At 43.7% G+C, this 20,204-nt stretch overlaps 1 protein-coding gene across 3 annotated transcripts in view; it reads left to right on the forward strand.

Annotated features, from left to right (window-relative positions):
- Positions 1–6,919: 6,919 nt before the first annotated feature.
- The window catches only part of KCNN2 (potassium calcium-activated channel subfamily N member 2), a 364,561-nt gene continuing 351,276 nt past the window's right edge, over positions 6,920–20,204 (forward strand). For 2 of the 3 annotated variants that reach the window (XM_032476516.1, XM_032476517.1), the window contains exon 1: positions 6,994–7,556. The gene's annotated coding sequence lies outside the window, so the exon portion shown is untranslated. Of the gene's footprint in view, positions 7,557–20,204 lie in introns of all 3 variants that reach the window. The other variant, XM_032476518.1, reaches the window with a different exon arrangement.

A 20,204-nucleotide genomic window follows, 5' to 3' on the forward strand; every position in this document is an offset into this window, starting at 1 on the left:
TATGAGCTGATTTATATTGCCAGAAATATGCCTTGTAGCTGAAAGGCTGTATTAAGTGTAAGAGTGGAAGGGTGTCAGACAATCTGTAGTTGTCAAGCCTTATTCTAATCTGAAGGAATCAGGGAAGGCTTTCTGGAGGAAGTGATTGACGCTAACATCTGCAGGATTTTTCAAGGTCAAGCTGTTGCAGATGTTGAAAAGAAAGCATTTCAGAGGAAAAATTGGGGGAGAAATGCTTAGAGACCAAAGGGCAACAAACAAACAAATAAACAAAAATCTTTTTAGAAGGAGCTAAAGAAGGCTCAATACTTTTGAAGGTGAAGAAGCAGTTGGTGTGAGTTGAAACTAGAGATTTAGAACACAGCCAGACCAGGCAGGGGCTGTAGGCTGTATGAAGGATTTTTTTTTTTTTCTTAGTAAAAATGGAAGAGAGTGACAAGAAAAAAATTTGGCTGCTAAATGGAGAATGGTTTATTCCTGAGGCAAGAGTGGGAGCAGGGAGACCAGTGAGAAAGTTATTGCTGTTGTCTAAGAAAAAATTGGATGGTGGCTTGGACCCAACTAATTACAGTGGGGAAAAGAGCAGATGGATTCAAGAGCTATCAAGGAGGTAAAATAAGTAACACTTAGTGCTGTGTGTTTGCATGTGGTGGGCAATGTCGGCTAAAAAAATGCACAGCCTAACAGTTGAGAGTTAGTTTTATTTGGCAGACATTTCTGAGGACTTGAGCCTGGATACAGCCTCTGAGATCGCTCTGAGGGACTGCTCTGAAGAGGTAGGAGTGGAGCCAGGATATACAGGAGTTTTTGTAACGAAGGCCACATAGTCAGAACAAGAAAAGATTACTGTTAATTAAAAAGAAAACTAGGTATCTCAAGTTAAGGAATTTAGTTCTCTTCTTTGTATGAGGAGGTGCAAAACTTTGGGCTCGTTGAAATCGTTCCTTTGATAGGCACTTACGCTAACTAGGACCGGTGTCCTGTTCTTCCACATCCTGAGTCCCCTCAGGGGGCACCTTGCAGGTGGCAGCAGAGGCCCGGCTGCCTGCTGGTCTTCATCCTGAGTTCCCTCCGGCTCACTGTCAGGGTGGTGGGAGTGGCTGATGACTTGATGGCCACAGCATCCTTTGTTTACTAATAGGGCAGGCACTATTTTTCATTCACAGTGAGAACAGCAAGCATGAAGAGTCAAGAATATAAGGTAAATTTTAGATCTGTTGTGCCTGAAACTGCAGAGATATTGCCTAGTTGTTGATCAGATATACAAGCCTGGATTTCAGGAAACAAGTATGGGCTGTGGATAAATTTGGGAGTTGACAACAAAAAGATGGTTGTTAAGACCATGACAAGAGTATAAGAACTCATTTGGATATTTTTCCACATTGGCTCCTCAGCGGTGGAGTGCCAGGAAGACGAGGAGACAAGCAGCTTTCTTCTTCTATTCTAGTCTTCAAGACAGGCAGGTTGCCTGAGCTGCAGCCAGTGGCGAGCACTGGAACCAGTTCAAGATGCTGGGCTGCTACAGCTGGTTTCTCTGAATGACATGAGTGTAACACCGTAGTCCAGTGCATTGGCTCTGCTATTTACTAATCATGGCCCCGTGGGCAACTTCTCTGTAACTCAGTTTACTTACATATAAAATGGGGATAGTTATAGTAATTATCCAATTGGGATATTATGAGGATTTAATGATCTGATACACGTAAAGCACTTAGACCTGCACTTGGCGTGTAATAACTTTAAATAAGCATAAGCTATAAATATTACTTCTCTCTAGGTTCAGTGTGGGCATAAAGGTAGGGATCAAGAACAAAATGGCAGGAAGATAAATAATGGAGGATGGAGCATGGTGGCTTTCCTCCATGAGCTCAGAGGGAAATAAAAAGAAGTTAGTGGGTATAGTACTAAATATGCCCACTCTCATGGATTGTAACAGTCATCTGCTAAATGGTTCAGTGTCTCCAGTGTCAGGCACTGTGTACACCTATGGCAACATCAGGAGTCAGTGAGTCAGGAACGCCCCCCAAAAGTGACATTTTCTTGGCGTTTTCTTTAACATCTTTCTGGGGTACCACGCAGATGGGGAAACCCCAGTTCATGAGTCAGTTTCTCTGAGGTCAAAGTAAAATGATGTTTAATGAGACAAGAGTTTATGCAGCTAGGTGTTGGCAGGACTTGATTCACTAAACTGTGCTCTGGTTTCCTCAGTAAATCTGAAGTTGTCTTTCATACCAAACATGGATATAACACCTGTGCCATTCATTCATGCATTCATTCATTCATTCATGCATTCATTCATTCATTCAGCACGCATTCACTGAGAGCCTATGTTGTGCTGGGGTGCTGTTCTAGGATGTATCAGTGATCAAAACAGGCAGAGTCCCATCCTTGTACAACCTGTATTGTACATTATAAGGAGGGCATGGAGGTGTGGATAATTCATGTAAAACACTTTGCATGTGTTTTCTGGAAACAAAATTTCCTACCTGATGGATAAAATTTTGCAGTAGTTCACCCTGCCTTTCTGACAAAATTTATTCCTGTCCTGGTAAGTGCCCCTTCTCCCTTGTACTCCCTATGTTCTCAGTTGATATCATACACTTGAGATCTCTAAAGATACTGTAGACTAATCTGGTCCAAACTTCTCATTTTATAGATGTGACAGTTGAGGCCCAGAAAATGAAAGGAACTTGGCTTAAGTCTTCAGAGCGAGTGACTGCCTTTGTCAGATGTAAGATTACCTTAACAGATTTACCTTGAAAATTAGGTGAAAAGAAAATAAAATAGTTTAGAGATCCCCCCCTGCCCCCAGATACCCCAATACATGATGCTCCAACTCTTGAGTCTTCCAATTGATGCTTACTTACAGTGTATTTCTATGTAGGAGACAGAGGATTACATCAGTCAGGAGTGGGTTTGGTGAAAGCAACAGTAGATAGCAACACAGCAGTGGCTTCAGTAAAACAGAAATTGATTTCTCTCTCTTGGAAAAGAAATGCAGAGACAGGCTGCTCAGGGGTGGTGAGGTAGCTCTGCCATTTCATGATTCCGTCCTTGCAGCTCATCATTCCACCATCCCTGGAGTGTGGCCCATGTCCTCATGTCCAAGGTGGCTTGTCTTGGATGTCATCTCTGTATTCTAGATGACAGGATAGTGGAAAAGGGAAGAAAGCAGTGAAGTGTGAGTCCTACTATGTCAATATCAGCCATGTGTGGTCAGAAAAGCAAGTCCAGGAAGAGTGAAGTAGGGGAGGCTGCTGGCCAAGATAGTGGAGTAGAAGGAGCGAGAGCTTACCTCCTCTCAGGAGCACACCAAAATCACAACTCACTGCAGAAAAGCCTTCGATAAAAAAGACTGGAACATACCAGAAAAGATCTTCCATAACTATAAAGAAGGAACCACAATGAGATGGGAGAAAAAAAGAATAAGGGATTTATTTTAGGGACTAGATCTTCCAAACTGTGGGCATGGGTTCAACTGTTTATGTTCTGTGTCGGTTCTGTGTGTGGTGCTGGACCTGAAGATAGCAGGACAGGCCATTTAGAAAGAAAGATGGACATTTTCAGTCAGTTTCATATGTCAACTTGGCTAGGCTATCATCCCCCAGTCATCCAGTCAACTGCTGTGAAGATATTTTATAAATGTGACTAAACTCTGTAATCAGTTTACTTTAAGTCAGAAAAATTATCCTTGATAATCTAAGTTGGCCTGATTCTATCAGTTCAAAGGTAGAACTGAGGCTTCCCAGAAGAAGAAATTTCACTTTTGGACTACTTGAGAGGTCCAGCCTGCCCTTCCTGATGATCCACCTTACAGACTTTGAACTTGTATAGCCAAGTCTTGGTGTAAACCCATTCCTTGCAATATTTCTCTTAATTTATATCATCTGCTGGTTCTGTTTGTCTGGCAGAACCCTGACTGACACAGACCTGAGGTGAGAGAGAACAAGGATGCCCTGGAACCCATGAGGATGAAAGATGAAGTGGAACTTGCCCTCATCTCTAACCACCTCCAAACCTCCAACTCTGACGAGGCTGGTGACGTGGAGGAAAAGCTGGCACCCTTTGTTATGAAGCTAGCACGCTTTGTCCAGGAGCTGGAGAAGCAGTAGGATCCAGCAGGAGCTGTGGCAGACCCAGCTGCTATGTCATGCTGACAAGATGAGCCAGCAGATCTGTGAGGAGCTGCACAGGCTGCAAAGACACCTGACTTTACACTGACCTTCCCAGGGTAAACATGGCTGCCGCTTCACTTCTGCCTTCCAAACCTTGTGTGGATTTCTCTTGTGCCTCATCCTGGCCCTGGACCATAGAGAAAACACAGTACGAAACCACCACCGCCAGGTATCTTGGGGGAGGTTTCTTGGAAGCTTCCATCTGCCTCTTTATTTTACAGCTCATTGGCCAGAACATGCAGAGCGCATCTGGCTGTATGTCTAAAAATCAGGGGTCCTCTTCTTTTGAAAGGGAGAATGAAATTGGGGTGGATAACTAATCCTTTCTGTCAGAGGCATACACTTTACAGAACCCAGTTACTACCTTCTAGAGCCTAATTTTTTAGGAGGGGGAACAAGAAACTGTACAAACTTGTGTTGAGCTTTGAGTTTTTAGCTAAATAGAAATACTTTCCCTTAGTACTCCCTTGGAAAACTTCACAGAGTGTTTTTATGTTTAAAAAACTTTCATATCTCTAAGTACGATCCTCAGGACAGCAATGAACCACTCTAAGCCGACGATTCTTTATCCCAGGTGTCAAAGTGTATCTTATATAGATTAGCAGCAGGACTTTTTAAAGGTCTTTTGAGGGGATATCTTTTTTCCCTGGAAGAAGACAATGTAGGGTTAGTGACCAGGAGCCTCCTGTATACATGGAACGCCCTCAGGGATCTGCTTTAGTACAATGAAAAGGAAACCCTACTTACATTGTGGACTTACATAGATAAAATAGGTTTTATTTAAATGCTTCTTTGTACAAATTCAACCAAATCAACTCTAGCTCATATTTGTGCAGTAATAATAATATTTCGTGTCTGTTGAGCTTTACCACTGGCCAGGCACTCACCTATGCAACTTCAGTAGGTGATCACATTGAATCTCACAAGAACCCTATGAAATGTTTACTAATACTCTTACTCATATTTTACAGATAAGGAGTTGAAGCACAAACAGGTAAAATAAATTCCATAAGATCGTATAAACAGCCAGGACGAACTCAGCACATGGTGCTCCAAGGCCTTCTCTTGTATCTCCCTGATTCACTCCTGGATCCTGACTCATCCCAGAAATAATATATTCAGGACCCTCTCTGTTCTAGGGCAGGAAAGTGAACACAGGAAAAAATGTTTCAACAGCAGGGAATTTGAACCAAAAGGGGTTTCCACTTAGTCCACAGATGACTGGAAAGTTAAATTAATAAGAAGCCCTATTCCAGGATCATTCTGATTGAGTACAGTTAAGTAAATAATAACCTCTTACTGTATTAGGATCAGTTATAAAAAGAAAACACAGAGACTGGAAGGTGGACGACAGGGAAGAAGAGGGGTAGGGCTGGTGGGCTTAGCACCCCCACTTCTGACCTGCATGAGTGCCCTTTGATGAGGTCCAGGCATCCTTCCACGTCTCATAAACAGAGCCCTCCTTCAGGGCTGAGTTCTGAGGTCAGATGCTGTTCCGTGTGCCTCTGAAGCACCTAGGGGTCCTCAGGGGCTTTACACAGCACAGGGGCTCAAGAACTGTTTCAGGAAGGAGTATTTGAATGAAGGAGCTTGGGAGCCTTCTGTATGATGAGGGTAAGAATAGGAGCACACATGGTTTCTCCCGTATGACCAGTATCCACTGGGGCCAGGAACCCGTATGTGACACTATAACTACCCTGTTTTTTTTTTTTTTTTGTGAAGGGTCAGTGTGGGATTTGATACAGAGACTATCTAGATGTGTGTATCATGCTGACAGACAGCCCTGAGACCCCCAGTAAGCCCGCAATTGGATGACAGAGGATGTGATCCTTCATTGCTCTTAGAGTCCCTTCAACCTGTTTTGACCGTGTGTGAGACTGATAGACAAAAACCCAAACAGGTTGAGTGTTGCAGAAAATATGAAATGAGCCTGAAGACAGTGAATCCATGGAGGATTTTTTTAAACTAGGCACCTGATAACAAAAGGTACCCAGCATGACACACCGCCTGTCTGCAGTTCACCCGTCTCAAATCCTCTTGACTCTCTTTCTCTCTCTCTCTCTTTTTTTTTAACTTGGAAATGTAATAAATGAAAGACAGACTGCATAGAAGCAATCAAAATCCCGAAGGCTAGAGATATTTCTGCCATTCACAGAATGCATGAAAACCCCCTGTCTCTGGAAGGCTCTCCCAGCTCTCAACGCTCAGCGCGGCTGGTGAGTTCCCTGCAGCAGCTGGAGTGGAGCTATAAATAGAGCGGGGCGCGAAGCGCCCTCCGGAGGGGGAGCGGGCGGGAGATCCCGGGCTCTCCGCTCCCTCCGCTCCCCACCCCTCCGGCGCCGCAGCTGCGCGCTCATGGCCGGGGAAGCCTGCGGGGCGGGCGGGCGGCGTTAACCGCCGCGATGCCGGGCAGCTCCGGGCTGCAGCGGGTAGGGTGTGATGGCGAATACGCTGCAAAGGGAAATGCAGATAACGCTTCTGATCTTGTACTGGGAAAACCACAGTCTGGGATTCCTCTCCCTCCCTCTCTTTCCCCTCAAGCTCTGGTTAACACTTGTAATTCGGCCTGAAAATACACGAGAGAGGGAATTTGTTCCATGACTTTAAAAAGAAGAAAGAAAGAAAAGAAAAAAAAAAAACCGAGCGGCTGAAATCCATGCCTTTAGATTAAAATCACCCCAAATTTGGTCTTGGGAATGGTGTTGGCTGTCATATTTCAGTGTAGGGTTATCTCCGCGCGTGCTGCTTACTGGACAGTTACTTTCCTTGGGAGGGAACGATCAAGAGCTGTGTGTGTGTGTGTCTGCGCGCGCGCGTGTGTTATTTTTGGCGCATGCACACCCCCTCGGTAGCCTCAAGGTCGGCAATACCCTGAGCATTCCGGGCCCCCCGCCGTCTGGGCTTGTTCCTGCCAGCCAAGGACTGGAGGAGGGAGTCCCCAGTCCTGGCAGGGCATCCTGCGATCAGGTTCAGTGTTCAGCAAGGTCGGTGCTGAAGCAGGGACCAGCTAGTGGGAGCTGGGCTCCCAGAAGGTGGACCCCGAGCAGCCACCAGTGGGCGGCGCGAACCCGGCCAGGCCCCCCGCGAGCCCGGGCTCCCCCGGTGGGTGCTCAGAGCCCCGGAGAGGAGGAGCAGGGAGGGGCGCGTCATTCTCCCGGGCAGCGAACTGTCACGGAATTTGACACCCCAAGTGGCAGCTGGTCCCTGGCCAGGACTCCTGATCCTTCTCAAATGGAAACAGTTTCTCCCAGTGAACCTGCCGGAATTCTCAGTGGAATCTCACTTCGGCTTTGCCTCCTGGCGCATTTAAGCAAGGCCGCATTTACCACTTTGAGACCGGGAAGGTTCCAAATGGAGAGGGGCTCCTGGTTGCAGAACAAGGTAAGCTGGAGACTAAGGTGACATTGACTGTGGACACCAGATTTAATGGGGACCATCCTCCCCCTAGGCAAGGTGATGAAATGAAGTTTGCCTTGGGCTTCCCCTCCCCATCCCCTTCCCCAGGCCTCTTTCTGTTTCACCTTTTCCCTGCCCCCACACATACCTTATAAAGAAAAATTACCCTGGGTGGGTAGGGGGTGGAGGGACTCCCTCATGTCCTTATTTTCAGCATTTTCTTATTCTGCACTACACGCAGATGCCACAGTACGACTTGAAATTTCCCATCTCCCCTCCATCTCTTGCGCCTACTCTCCTTTCTCCCTTGCCCGAGTTCCCTGCTGCCCCTTTTCTTAATGCAGCCTACTTTAATTTCTTTGCCATCTCTGTTTCTAACTTCCATTCTCCCTCTTTGGAATTATGAACCAAAATGAAGGGAGAGAGTGGAGAATGTGGTGACCCTGTGTGTGATGTAATGCTCGGGCTCTAGGGTGTAGGGGGTGATGGTTTAGGAATCATTTCTTTCTCAAGCCTTGTTGAGCACTCTGTGCTGTTATTAAACTTCTTCATGTGTGGGATGACCAGAGCATTTTCTTGAAAATAAGCTGCCCCTCCCCCCAATTTTCCTCCCAGAGCCTCTCTCCTTTCCTCTAGGCTGCAGGAATAGGTGTCTGCAAGACCAGGCGGGTGTAGAACATGTGGGAGAGGAGAAAGCTCCTTAGATCCAGGCTGGTCTGGTGCCCCTGTGCTCTCATGCCATGAAGTAGTAATAACTATAATCACACATTAATCACAATAATCATTTATCAAGCACTATATTTGTGGGATTTTTCTCATGAACAATTAGAACTCCGTGAAGGATTCCTATTTATCTCTTTCCTTTTTCTTTTTCTTTTTTAACATGTGGGGCAACTCAGGAACAGATGATTTAAGTAATTTGTTCATAATCACACAGCCATTAATTGGGGAAGCTGAGATTGAAACTCAGAAGTCTGACTCTGGACCGACCACAACTCTTAACCCACTACATATCTCTGTCATCACATATTCATCCATCCACCCTGAGATACAGTAGTGAACAAGGCAACCAAGATCCTTGGATCTTATATTTTAATTGAGAGAGACAGACAATATATCAGCAAACAGACTAGATAACTTCAGGTAGTGGTAGATGCCACAAAGGAAAGAGAACAGAGTATTATACTAGAGAGCAATGACCTTCACATGGAGAGCCAGCAGGGAAGTTCTCTTTGTAGTGGGAACATTCATGCTGAGACCTTAAAGCATTGAGGAGAGGAAATGCAAATAGCTAGTGAACATATGATAATTATTACCTTCAGTAATTACAGAAGTGCAAATTTAAGTCACACTGGGTGTCCCCTGTACATTCATTTGGTTGGCCCCAAATTAAAAAGATTGACAATATCAAGTGATTGAAGAAGATGTAGATCCACAGGACCTTACAGCGTTGTGGGTAGGAGTCTATAAACGGGCACAATGACTTTGGGAAACAGTGGGCATTATAGCCCAATATGAATATTTATACACCTGTGATCCAAAGTCCAACTCATTTTTAGATTTATATCTCTTAAAAACTGTTGTGCATGTTCAACAGGAGACATGTCCATGAATATTCATAACAGTCTGGTTCCCAAAAATGAAAAAAATAAAAGAACTCCATCATCAAGGAATAGATGAACAGTATAATATTGTTACACAGAGGAATATTATACAGCAGTAAAAATGAATAGACTAAGTGACACATAGCGATATGATTGGATGTAAGCAATATAATATGTGAAAATTGGTTGAAAGATTATATATAGCATGATAATCTTATAATAATAAAATTACTAAAATGAAAAAACCCTACTACTTAGGAATATACATAGTTGCAATAACATTATAATAATAAGTAGGAAAGCAAGATATGTGAACCTGAGATTTGAACACGTGGTTACCTTGGATGGGGAGAAGCAGGATGACCATATGGTTGGAGGTGAGTCAGTGGCAAGGTCTCAGTTGAGTTTTGGCTGGTAGGGCCAGATGTGCTTATTACATTGCTAAAAATAACTAGTAAAGAATGCAATATGACAGGCCATGTGTGGACTAATGATGAGAGTATATGATGAACCAAATATTAAGACTAATCCTGTTCTGTGTACTGTGGTCTGAAGTGGTTTAGGAATCATTCCTTCCTCAAGCCTTGTGTAAGTGGAAGGTAGGTAGGAAGGAGCAGAAGGCAGATATCTCAGTCAGGGAATGGTAGCTTGAGGTTTTTCAGGAAGAGGAAGGTGGCCAGAGTAAGGATGGGCAGCAGATCAGACAGGCAGGCTGGGATCATGCAGGGCCTTGTAGGTCAAGGAATAGATTGAAGGGTTTTAAGCAGGAGTGAAATAAATGGATTTAAGGTTAAAAAGGCCTCTCTGGTGCTGTGTGGAGAACAGACTAGACGACGGGAGGGGCCCTTCGGAGGCCACTGCAGTAGGAGAGGAGAGAAGATGGTGGCAGGAGTGGGACTGTGTTTCTGCAGGTTATTTACTGCAGAGGGCACCAGCCTGGAGGTCAAATCCAGCCTATACTCCTCTTGCCAGCAAACATCCTATCACAGGGTTGTGAAGGCCTGGAGGAGGGGCACCTTTTTCAAACTTGCATAAAGGGCTCAGGACCAGCAGCAGCCCACTGGTGATCCGGGCCGTGAGAATGGATTTGAAGAGAAGTTAGATGGATTCCGAACACATTTTGGAGGTAGAATGGACAAGACTTGTTGATGGACTAGATATGGGGGCTGGTCAGGGAAAGAGAGGAGTCAAAGGTAACACCTGGATTTTTTAATTTGCCTCTGGGGATGTTGATGGTGTTTACAGAGAAAAGGAAGAGCAGGGAAGGGGAGAAAATCATATTTTAGATATATTAATTTTGAAATGCTATTAAATGGTCAAGTGTAAATAGGGAGCTGGTTTGAATCTGAAGCTTGAAGGAGAATTTAAGGCTAGAGATTTAACTGTGGAAACTATAAGCCTGTAGATGGTATAGTTCAAAGTCCTCTGCTTAAGTTGTTTTCAGATTGTGAATTCCTTTGGGGCAGAGAGATGTTGTCTTTTTTTTTTTTAATCTGCAAAGGAGGGTAAAGTAGTATAGGTGATCAGTAAATATTGGTTGCATATAGACGTGGAGAAATAGAAGGTTCAGGGAAGAAGTGTCCTGGGTGATACGACCCTGCCAGGGGCTAAAAGTTAAGGCTGTGTCCTTGTCAATTCCCCCTGAGGCTGAAGCAAGTCTAATGTTGGTGCCATTGTCACATGCAGTACTGAGCTTCATAATACCCTCTGGGGCCAGACCTCAGGGGTTGGCCCTGCCCGACTACCTTTGGGCCGACGAGGTTCTCTTACGTCATCAAATTTCATCGCTCTGCTGACATCTAGTTCCCCAGCCACCACCCTCCCATTGCAGTTCCCATCTCTTTACTGATCTGTCTCCTTTCTTCCAGTGGTGCCCCTTGGCCCTGTTCATTGGTGTATCTCTAGTGCCAGCACAGTGACTGGCTTATGGGATGTATGCAGGAGCTCTCAAAGGATAGGAAGGGGGGAGGAAGAAGAATTCCCCTTTTTTCTTGGCTTTTAAGATGGTCAGGATGAGAGCATCCCATTCTCACTAATGATAAGTGCACAAGGACCTCTCTTTCCTCAGACAGCTGGGTACAGTATTGCTTAAAAATGTAAGCTTTGGACTAAAATAGCCCTGGAATTCAGTTCAGGCCTACCACATACAGCTTGATGAGGTCACTGAACCTCTTCTACGGACTCAGTTTCTTCATCTGTCAAATGTGGAGAATAACAAAACCTTCCTCATGCTGTCATTGTGAATTTTAAGTAACATAATGATGTGAAGCTTCTTAGCACAGTGTCTGGCACATAACAGGGACACAGTAAAAGTTTAGTTGTTCTTATTTTCTAAGGCATTTCATTTAATTGTCAGTGCCTCCTTCATTGACTGACTTCAAGGAATGCTTCTGAGAATTTAGGCTCCTCATCCAGAGGCGCCTGTGCTCTGGCAGGGAGGTAGTAGCCATTTTTGGCAGATGGGAAACTATTCCTGGGCACATGGGCATTTGCTGTCTCGTTTCTCACATTACGCCACGTAGTATTCCACTGCACATAATTCACGGCCAGCCAGGAGTCTGAATAACCGTGAGGATTCAGAATGTATTCATTCAACATTCCATAAACAGTGATTGAATGTCTTACTATGTAAATGGAGATGCAGTGATGACTAAGACACAGTCCCTGCTTTCAAGGAAATCACAGTCTAGTTAGGGAGGCTGACAGATAAGCAGACATTTACAATGTACATTCATAGGATTACTTCTGGTCCAGGACCCCAGCCATAAGACCCTCTGCCCAGTGCTGGGAAGAATGGTGTGAACATAATAGTTACTAACTTGGGTCTTTGGACTCGTTGATCAATAAAAATTGGTAAGATGCCAGATGAGAAATTCAGGCGAGGCTTTATTGGAACTGGTGCTGTAGCAGGAGGGAGTGAAAACAAGTTAATGAGTTTCCTTGCTTGCTCTCCATTCTTTGAGGGCTGGCTGGTTTCTTAAAAGGGGTGAGGGTAGGGGTGGATCAGTGGGTCTGGCCAGAGGGGTGGCTTAGGTGGTCTGCCTCCCTCCTTGGTGGTGCTGTGTGCAGGAATCATGTGCAGTGCCCTGCCTTTTCTCCCAGCACCTTGGAAGTGGCAGTTTGTGGCCTTTTTGTATCTTATTGTTTATAATCACCCCAACCGCAGGTGTGCATGGGTGCAGTTATTTTCAGTCCCTTATAGTTTCTTTGTATTCTGTTACTGGAGGAGACTTTGTCCAGGTGCAAGCACTCCAGTAAAGGGTCCCAGGTCCCAGGCTATCTCAGTAATAGTGATGGTCCCTTGGATTTGCACGTATATTTACAAACTACAAACCAGTTCACTTTTAATTATTTCATTTGATTTTCATAACACCTTCATGTCGCGTAGGTAGATTACTACTCCTGTTTTATGAATGAAATCCAAGACTCCATTGAGCAGATGCATTTACATAAGGCACACTGTCTTATGCCATGATCTGTCCTTCCAGCCTCTTCCGCTGTCCCCATGCAGGGGTCTGTCTAGCTCACCACTCTTGTGAGCTAGGGTTTAGTTTTGATTCTGAGTTTTACACCCTTGGATTTGATGGCCAAGTATAGCTTCCCTGTTGGGACCTTTGCTCTCTGTAGACTTAAACTGACAACTCATCCCATTTGATCAGCTTTGTCCAAACCTTCCAATCTCTGGGACTCACTCTTGGTACTGGCCACGAGGCAAAGCCCAGGTGAGGATCAGGACGGTTCCCCTGAGAAAAGGAATCAGCGCTAGAAGCTTGGTGGATTAACCATGCTTGTGCAACTGGGAAGTGGAGGAATTGACAGAACTTTTCATTCCCCAGTTTCACAATGCTTGTTCAGTCAGTTGTATTGCTGGCTGTTTCTACGCAAAGAATATAGGAGTCATTTCAACCTCCTTAAAAATGGAATGACTTATTTGTAATTTTTCAGAGATATTTTAACTGTAGTTGGTCATTTACGAAGCACTTGGAAGTCTTCCGATTCAGAATACATCATTGAATAAAATCTGCTTAGGGTTTTTACATAAAGAATATATATATATATTTAAATTAGGGAAAGTAAACCTCACGAACTTGTCATGTGATTATAACATGGGAGAGTGAGTTTGTTGCTGAGCAAATGCATTTTTCAAATCTATTGTATTTATTATATTTGTAGAGGATATTAGTAGGTGTTTGTGCTGCCCACAGAATGTCTGGGTGGGGCAGCTCAGACACCTCCTGCCAGGCCTGCAGTGCAGCAATACCGCAGTTTCACAAATACCGAAGGAGAACTTCCTTCCCCAGCTCTTTAACCATACCACAATAACTTTGATTATATTAGCTTCAGCAAGGGGTCAGTTGGTTAACTGGTCATATTCTTTGAATTTAGTTTGTGAAACATGTGAAAAATAAGAGCCATTATTTATCAAAGGTGAGTTCTCAAAAGAGTTTTTTAAAATTCCATTTACTTCAGTGTAATAGGGATCAAGTTACATGTTAATTGACTGGTAAAGAAATACTACTACCATTTTTCTTCTGTATGAAGGGAGACTGGTCTGAATTCCTAAAATGTCTGAATTACACTGTCTGTGAGGGTTTTAAGAAATAGCTTTGTTTTACTTTCAGTTCATGCAGTAATAGTACTAACACAGTGTTTTCGATGAGAGTTTCTTCTATGTATGGCTAAAATTCATATGCAATTATTAGTATCAGTTGACTATAAATAGGTAAGTGCGAAACAAATCTGGTTTTGTTTTAAAGTGGTTAAAATTTTACGGTACTAATTTGCTCAACATAACTCTTCCTTGTACCTAGGTAAACTTCAGCCTAAGCTATTTAACAAGGACATAATTTATAAATTACTGAAAACTGAATGATGTTTTGCTGTAAATTCACATTGAAAACCAAGACTTCACTCCCAGATGAAACTTGAGTTTCTGCTTAACTTGAAGGGAGAGATTTTTTTCCTTTCAGGTTGGAGAAAAATTTACAACCTGACGTGTGTAGACGGCTTTGCTGTCTTCTGGAAGACTTGGGGCTTGTTAGCTGCAGACAGCTGTGCTCAGCGCACTCCTTCCAGACTCCAGCCTCTGTTGTTGATATAAAAAATTTTTACACAGCCCCTCAGATAAAAGGCTGCCAAAAACTACACCAGAAACAATGATGGTCATGTATGTGTCTGAAGATGCTGGCTGCTTGTGGTCAGGGCATCTCTAGCCAATTAGCATTGATTGAATCTTCCTGCTATGCTTATTATACTTTTACTGCAAAACAGAATCCCGGTTTGGCCTCATGTGGAATGGTAGAGACAGATGCAGAGGATAGCATGGCAGGCCGGGCCAGACCACTGTTTCTCAAATTCTTGTCTTTCCAAACACAGATTTCCAGACCCTAGTCTCAGATATTTTGACTCTGTTAGAATTTCCCCAAAGGTCCATTTCTAACAAGCTCTCAGGTGAAGCTGATGCTGCAGGTCCACGGAACACCCTTCAAGCAGCACTGGCCTAGGTCATGAATTTGGAGGAGACTCAGGTGTTAACAGTGGGAATGAATTTCAGAAACCAAATTCACCAGAACATGACTAGTCCTGCAGAGGTGGGGAAGGCAATGTTATGCTGCCCAACTGTTCAGTGGGACCCACATCGTCCTGGTTTTAGCACTGAAAGTCTCGTGTCCCAGGAAACTCCTCAGCCCCAGGCAAACTGGAAAGTTGGTCATCATACGAGACAGTCTGGGCTGGCTTAACACGGCAGCTTTATTGTGCTTTAAAGTGACGGGTGTTTGGCTTAAATTTTAAGCTCAAGAAAAGCCACTGAGCGTGCTGTGGAATGACACGGAATCACGTGTAACAGAGGGCTGCCAGTTAGAATCTTCAGCTTTTCTAAATCTCTTTTCTCGTAAGTTCTGGTAGGTTGGGGAATTCCCAAACTTGTCTGCACATTGGAATCACCTGTGGAGCTTTTAAAAAGAAAAACGAAACAAAGGGATGCCTGCCTGCTACCTGCCATTTTGAATTTATTGGTTTAGGCTGTGAGCCGGGTTCTTAACCGTTGCCAGAGTTCCCCAGGTGATTCTGATTGGCAGCCGAGCCTGGGCGGCGCTGCGGCGGGGCGTCTCCGAAGATGGCGGCCTTCAATAGCTCCCGCTTGCCGCGCACACGCCGTTTTCACAAGAAGCGTCTATTTCCTGTCCGTTGAGTCACGCTGCCTTTGACTCTTGCTTTGAACAGTAAAATTTGGTGGCGGTGAGTTCTGGGGCTTGTGGCCCGGTAGGCTTTGCTTCTTCCCCGCGGGAAGCCGGCCCCCATGTGAGCCGTCTGTCTGCCCATCCCGAACCCACGCTGCTGTGAGGACGCGCCGCGCGCCGCGCGCCGCGGGGAGGGCGAGCCGCGGCCCCAAGGAGCAAGTTTGTGGGGACATTTTCTGGGGCCTTCTAGCACACTCCAGCTAACAGCTGACTTTGGCCAAGTGTGACCCCAGCTGGTGCCACCGCGCTCAGAACCATGCAGGCAAGTCCCCCCTCATATTTGCCTTGGGTCATTTCACTTTGGGTGGTTTGTTTTATATACCTGAATCGTAAGTGTGGGCCTGGTAACAATAACGCAAAGGGGGCATTTCGAAAAGCCCTGTGTAAGTGAGGAATGATTTATTCGTCATCCAGATCAAAGTTCAAAGCAAATTCAAACCATAGTGCTGAATATTTGAAGGGGAAATTCTTAATTATATGAATACAGTTATTAGTGATAATGACCAAGAGATTTCACTTGTCAACATAGTAGATTCAGCAGTGCTTTCTCTTGGGTCCTGTAGAAGGCAGAGCCCAAAACAATGCTCATAGTGCTGTATCAGTTTATTTGGGCTATGCAACCTAGGAAAGCGAGGGTAACAGGCAAGAGAGAAAGAATGTGATGTGATGCAGTGTAGTGCCGTGTATTGCCACACTCGCTACTGTGTAATAACGAGCTGTGGTCACTATACTATCTTACTTGGCATCTGGGGCTTCTCTGGAACGGTTGCAAAAAGGAATGGTACCTTGGTGTAGTTCACGCACGAGAAAAAGAAAGAGGAATTTAGCTTCCCGGCTCCCTCTAATTTAATTTTTCCCTGTTAAAGTTTCACCACATGGGAAGCTAAGTCTACACACTCCTGCCTCTCAGTGGATGCTGAGGAATCTAGGTACCATCCTACACAGTACATTATTCTTCCACGTCCAAAAGTGGAGGGTGCCACACCTGGGTGTAGTTGAGGAGCTCAGTAACACCGGGAGGAGGAAGAGGTTGAGGGAATCTGAGAAGGTCCATGGTGCTTTTGTTTGTCTGTTTGTTTATTGGTTTTTTACCAAAATGCATACTATGAGGTCTCTTACTTTGATACTATTTTTGCAAACTACATTCTGAGGCTGAGATTATCCATTGGTATAGATTGCCATCCTGCTTTTAACCATATGCTCAGTATCAGTTCCAAGATAAATGCGGTATTAGCCTTGACTGGTCTTTTCCCTTCCAATAATCTTACCAGACACAACAGTCTTCCTGGACATTTGCAAAAGTCAACTCCAAGGATTTGGTTTTTCTTTTACTGTTTGGCAGAGCCAGGTCTCTTTTCTCATATAAAATGGAGTTTGCATGCTTTATAGCCTTGTGACACCATTGAGCTGTCACTTCCGAACACCCATCCTTTTTTTACGTGCTATTAACTCTTTTCCTAGTCAGGCCTTTTTTTTTTGCAGTGGGGAAGGAGATTATGAACAAAAACATTATGTCATGTTTAGTTATGTCATGAGGTTAGGCAGTTCCTAAACATCAATGGTTTTAGATGACTCTTAGCATTATATTTTGCAACCCAATCCCACCCTGACACTAGGAGCCATTATGTTGGAGAATCAAGTCTGTTTAACAAATTGAAGGGTTTATTGTTCTGTGTATGATTTGGGGGCGAGGAAGGATTTGTCTTCACTAGTTTCTCATCTTTGCTTATGGGATTTTTTTTCTTTTAATTATCACATGTGTATAAGTAGTGAAGATCACCTAACTTCAAAAGGGCAGGCAAAAATAATTTTGTCTATAGTTAAAGCTGTGAAATTAATCTGCCCATTGCTTTTCCTGTGGACAGATAACCTCCCACTGAGGTGATTGATTGACTGTGATGATACCCAGTCATTAGTTTTTCTTCGCTCCTTGGGGCAAAGAGAGTTAGGCTTCCTCTCATTTTTATAGAAATATACCCAAGTAGTAAGCATGGGAAGATTCTTATGCCCCAGAGAAAGAGATGAGGATTGCAAAACACCTCATGTCTTTTTTGCCTCCCGATGTTGCAGAGGCTGAGCCTGTGGTATCATTGTTTTCCAGTGATGATTATTAGGTTCACCTTATTCTCAAATGGAGTTGTGGCATGCAATCCGTGTCTAGCTAGTCTCTGCTTCCTACTAGGGTGAATTTTCTAAATGTTCCCCTGATCAAGTGATAGATCTTTGGACCTAATGGTTGCTCTTGAATGGACGGTATATGCTGTATACGGAGAAATAGAGGTGTTTTATTTAAGACTCTTTAGTAAATGAAAGAAGTCCGAATCACACTGTCTCAAATAAAAAAGGAAATTCTCGGCTTTTGTGAAACAAAGAGTGAGGGTAGGACCAGCTGTATCCAGGATTCAAGCAATGAAGTTATAAACTCTCCTCCTTTCCCTCTGCTCTCCCCACAATGTTATCTCTAATTCTTGGTTCTTATTTTGTCCAAGATGGTGGTGGTCTCAGACACGATTTTCTCTTGTGGCTCCAGGACCCACGCTGACAGATTTAAGCTTTACCTCTAAAGCTTAATTTTGTTTTAACAAAAATTCTGAGAGTGAGTTTAGAAGGCAAGCCATGTTCAGACTTGGGAGGACTCTGAGAACAGAAGAGTGGTGATTCCCCAAGGGAAATTTAAGCTGTTGTACTAGAAAAATGAGAAAGGGTGCCAGTCTGGCAAAAACGATAAATGTCTGCTTCTTTGGGAAAAGAGACCCACTACCTCCTAGCTGAGAGACTTTAGCCTTGAGAATCATATGCGTAGTTTTGTCAGTTATCTGAAAATGGATCCAAGTTTCAGGGCTAGACTCACATTAACTGAGCCCAGAGAGACTGATGTATAAACCCTTGACTGATTTATTCACTCACGATGAGGACATTCAAATGACCTCAGATGCCAATGTTGATAGAACAGCCTATTTTCCCCTCTTAATAAAATCACAAGGAAAGCCAATCCTAAGAAACCTGCTAAATGAGGATGCATCAGGACAAGAGGAGATAATACAGTGGTCCTTAGTAGGATCTGCCCTGGGAACTAGAGGCCTGGGGTTCTCAGGCAGAGCAGCATGGTTCCTGGATGGTATACCGAGAGTCTCTATGAAGTATTGATGTTTTGGACTTCTCTTTTGGCCAGTATTTTTCAGTGTGTCCTCAACTAGCTACATTAGAATCACCAGGGAGCTTGATAAAGTGCAGATTTCTGGCCTCACTCAGACCTGCTGAGTTGGAATTGAAAAAAATCTACATTTCAACAAAGTCCTCTGGTTTTGTCTCTGCAGTATGAGTTTCTTCTCTAAGCTGATCAAACCCTCTGTTCACACAGTCTTCATTCTGAAAGGATATAAATGATCAGATTTCTGCTTAATAAATTATTAAACATTTTGGTTTTGATGACCCATCACAGCTCTCAACGTAAGGTATTTTTAGATTCATTTTGATGATAAAATTCTGATTAGAAAGTAATAATGTAGGAAGTAGGGAAAGAATGGAAATTTATAATGAGTTTGGTAAAGTCATCTGTAATTTAATTACCATTCTTGTCTTTCTTTGTGTGTGTATGTTTCCATATCCTGTTCCTTCCATACAGGGATCTGAGTATATTGTACATAATATTTGATTCCTGCTTTATTTACTACAATTTAATTTGTGAGCACCTTCCCATATTGTTAGTCTTCACTTAGATGATATTAATGGCTATTCTCAAAATTTCCACTCGTCTATTTTATAATTTTATAGACAGAATTTTATTCCCACAGATCATTAATCATGTATAGTGCATGTTGTTTTTATAAGTGTGGAAGGAGATATTATGTGTTACTTTAAAATTAAGCAGATAGAATCACAATATTTTACAAACAAAAGCTAACTTTTTCCAGGAGGGAAATTTTTACATACGTTCTTAATAAGGGAATATTATAACAAAGTCACCAAGGTCTTGTGTCACAAGATTGTTAGGTACATTTAACCTCCTGTTACTGAACTTGTTTGTAAGTTTAAGTTAAAAAATTAACTTACATGAAATATTCTATTAAGCATATTTTCTGTAACAAATTACTTTGCCTCAGGATCAGTCATCCTTGGAAGATAACTATTAAATGTATCTCTGAATATGACATGAGAGATTTTGTGCCCTTTAAAAGACAGACTTGGGCAGAAACTCAGCTTCGAGCTTGTAAGATACAGAAGAAATAGGCATTTAACAGAAAATGTATGATCCCATAAAAATTGTATGCCTATATGCAGTCCTGGCAGACTTTACTAATTCACTGTCCCAGGTCAGCTTAGCCTGGCCTGCACCATGGGCCTCATATTTGCAGCCAGAGCTCACGAAGTGTTTATTCACACAGTTTGCATGGGTGAAAGCCCAGGCTGCTGTCACTTCTGCTGTCACACGTTCCAGGTCCCCCCTATACAGCGCAAACTGACAGGGAGAGACTTCAGAGGCTCTGCCTTCCCCCGTGCTGCTGGAGGGGCCAGGGGACAGTCAGTTTGGGGGGGAGGAGTGGTACTTGATGCACAATGAAATGGACTTTGACCAAAGAAAGATAGGCGAGGAGGAGCTTGTGGCTAAATTGCTGGCCTTTCTTCTCCTCCCTGCAGAGTAGTCCAAGATGCAGGTGTTCATACTCCCTTCTCCGAGATGGCGTGGAAGGCTGCGTGGCCAGCTTCATCCACAGAGCTCTTGCCAGCTGGGTTACACACTCCCTCCTCTCATGTGTTCTTCCACTCCTGCCTCACTCTTGCTTCCC

This window comes from Camelus ferus, chromosome 3, assembly GCF_009834535.1.
Source record: "Camelus ferus isolate YT-003-E chromosome 3, BCGSAC_Cfer_1.0, whole genome shotgun sequence".
Classification (NCBI taxonomy): Eukaryota; Metazoa; Chordata; class Mammalia; order Artiodactyla; family Camelidae; genus Camelus; species Camelus ferus.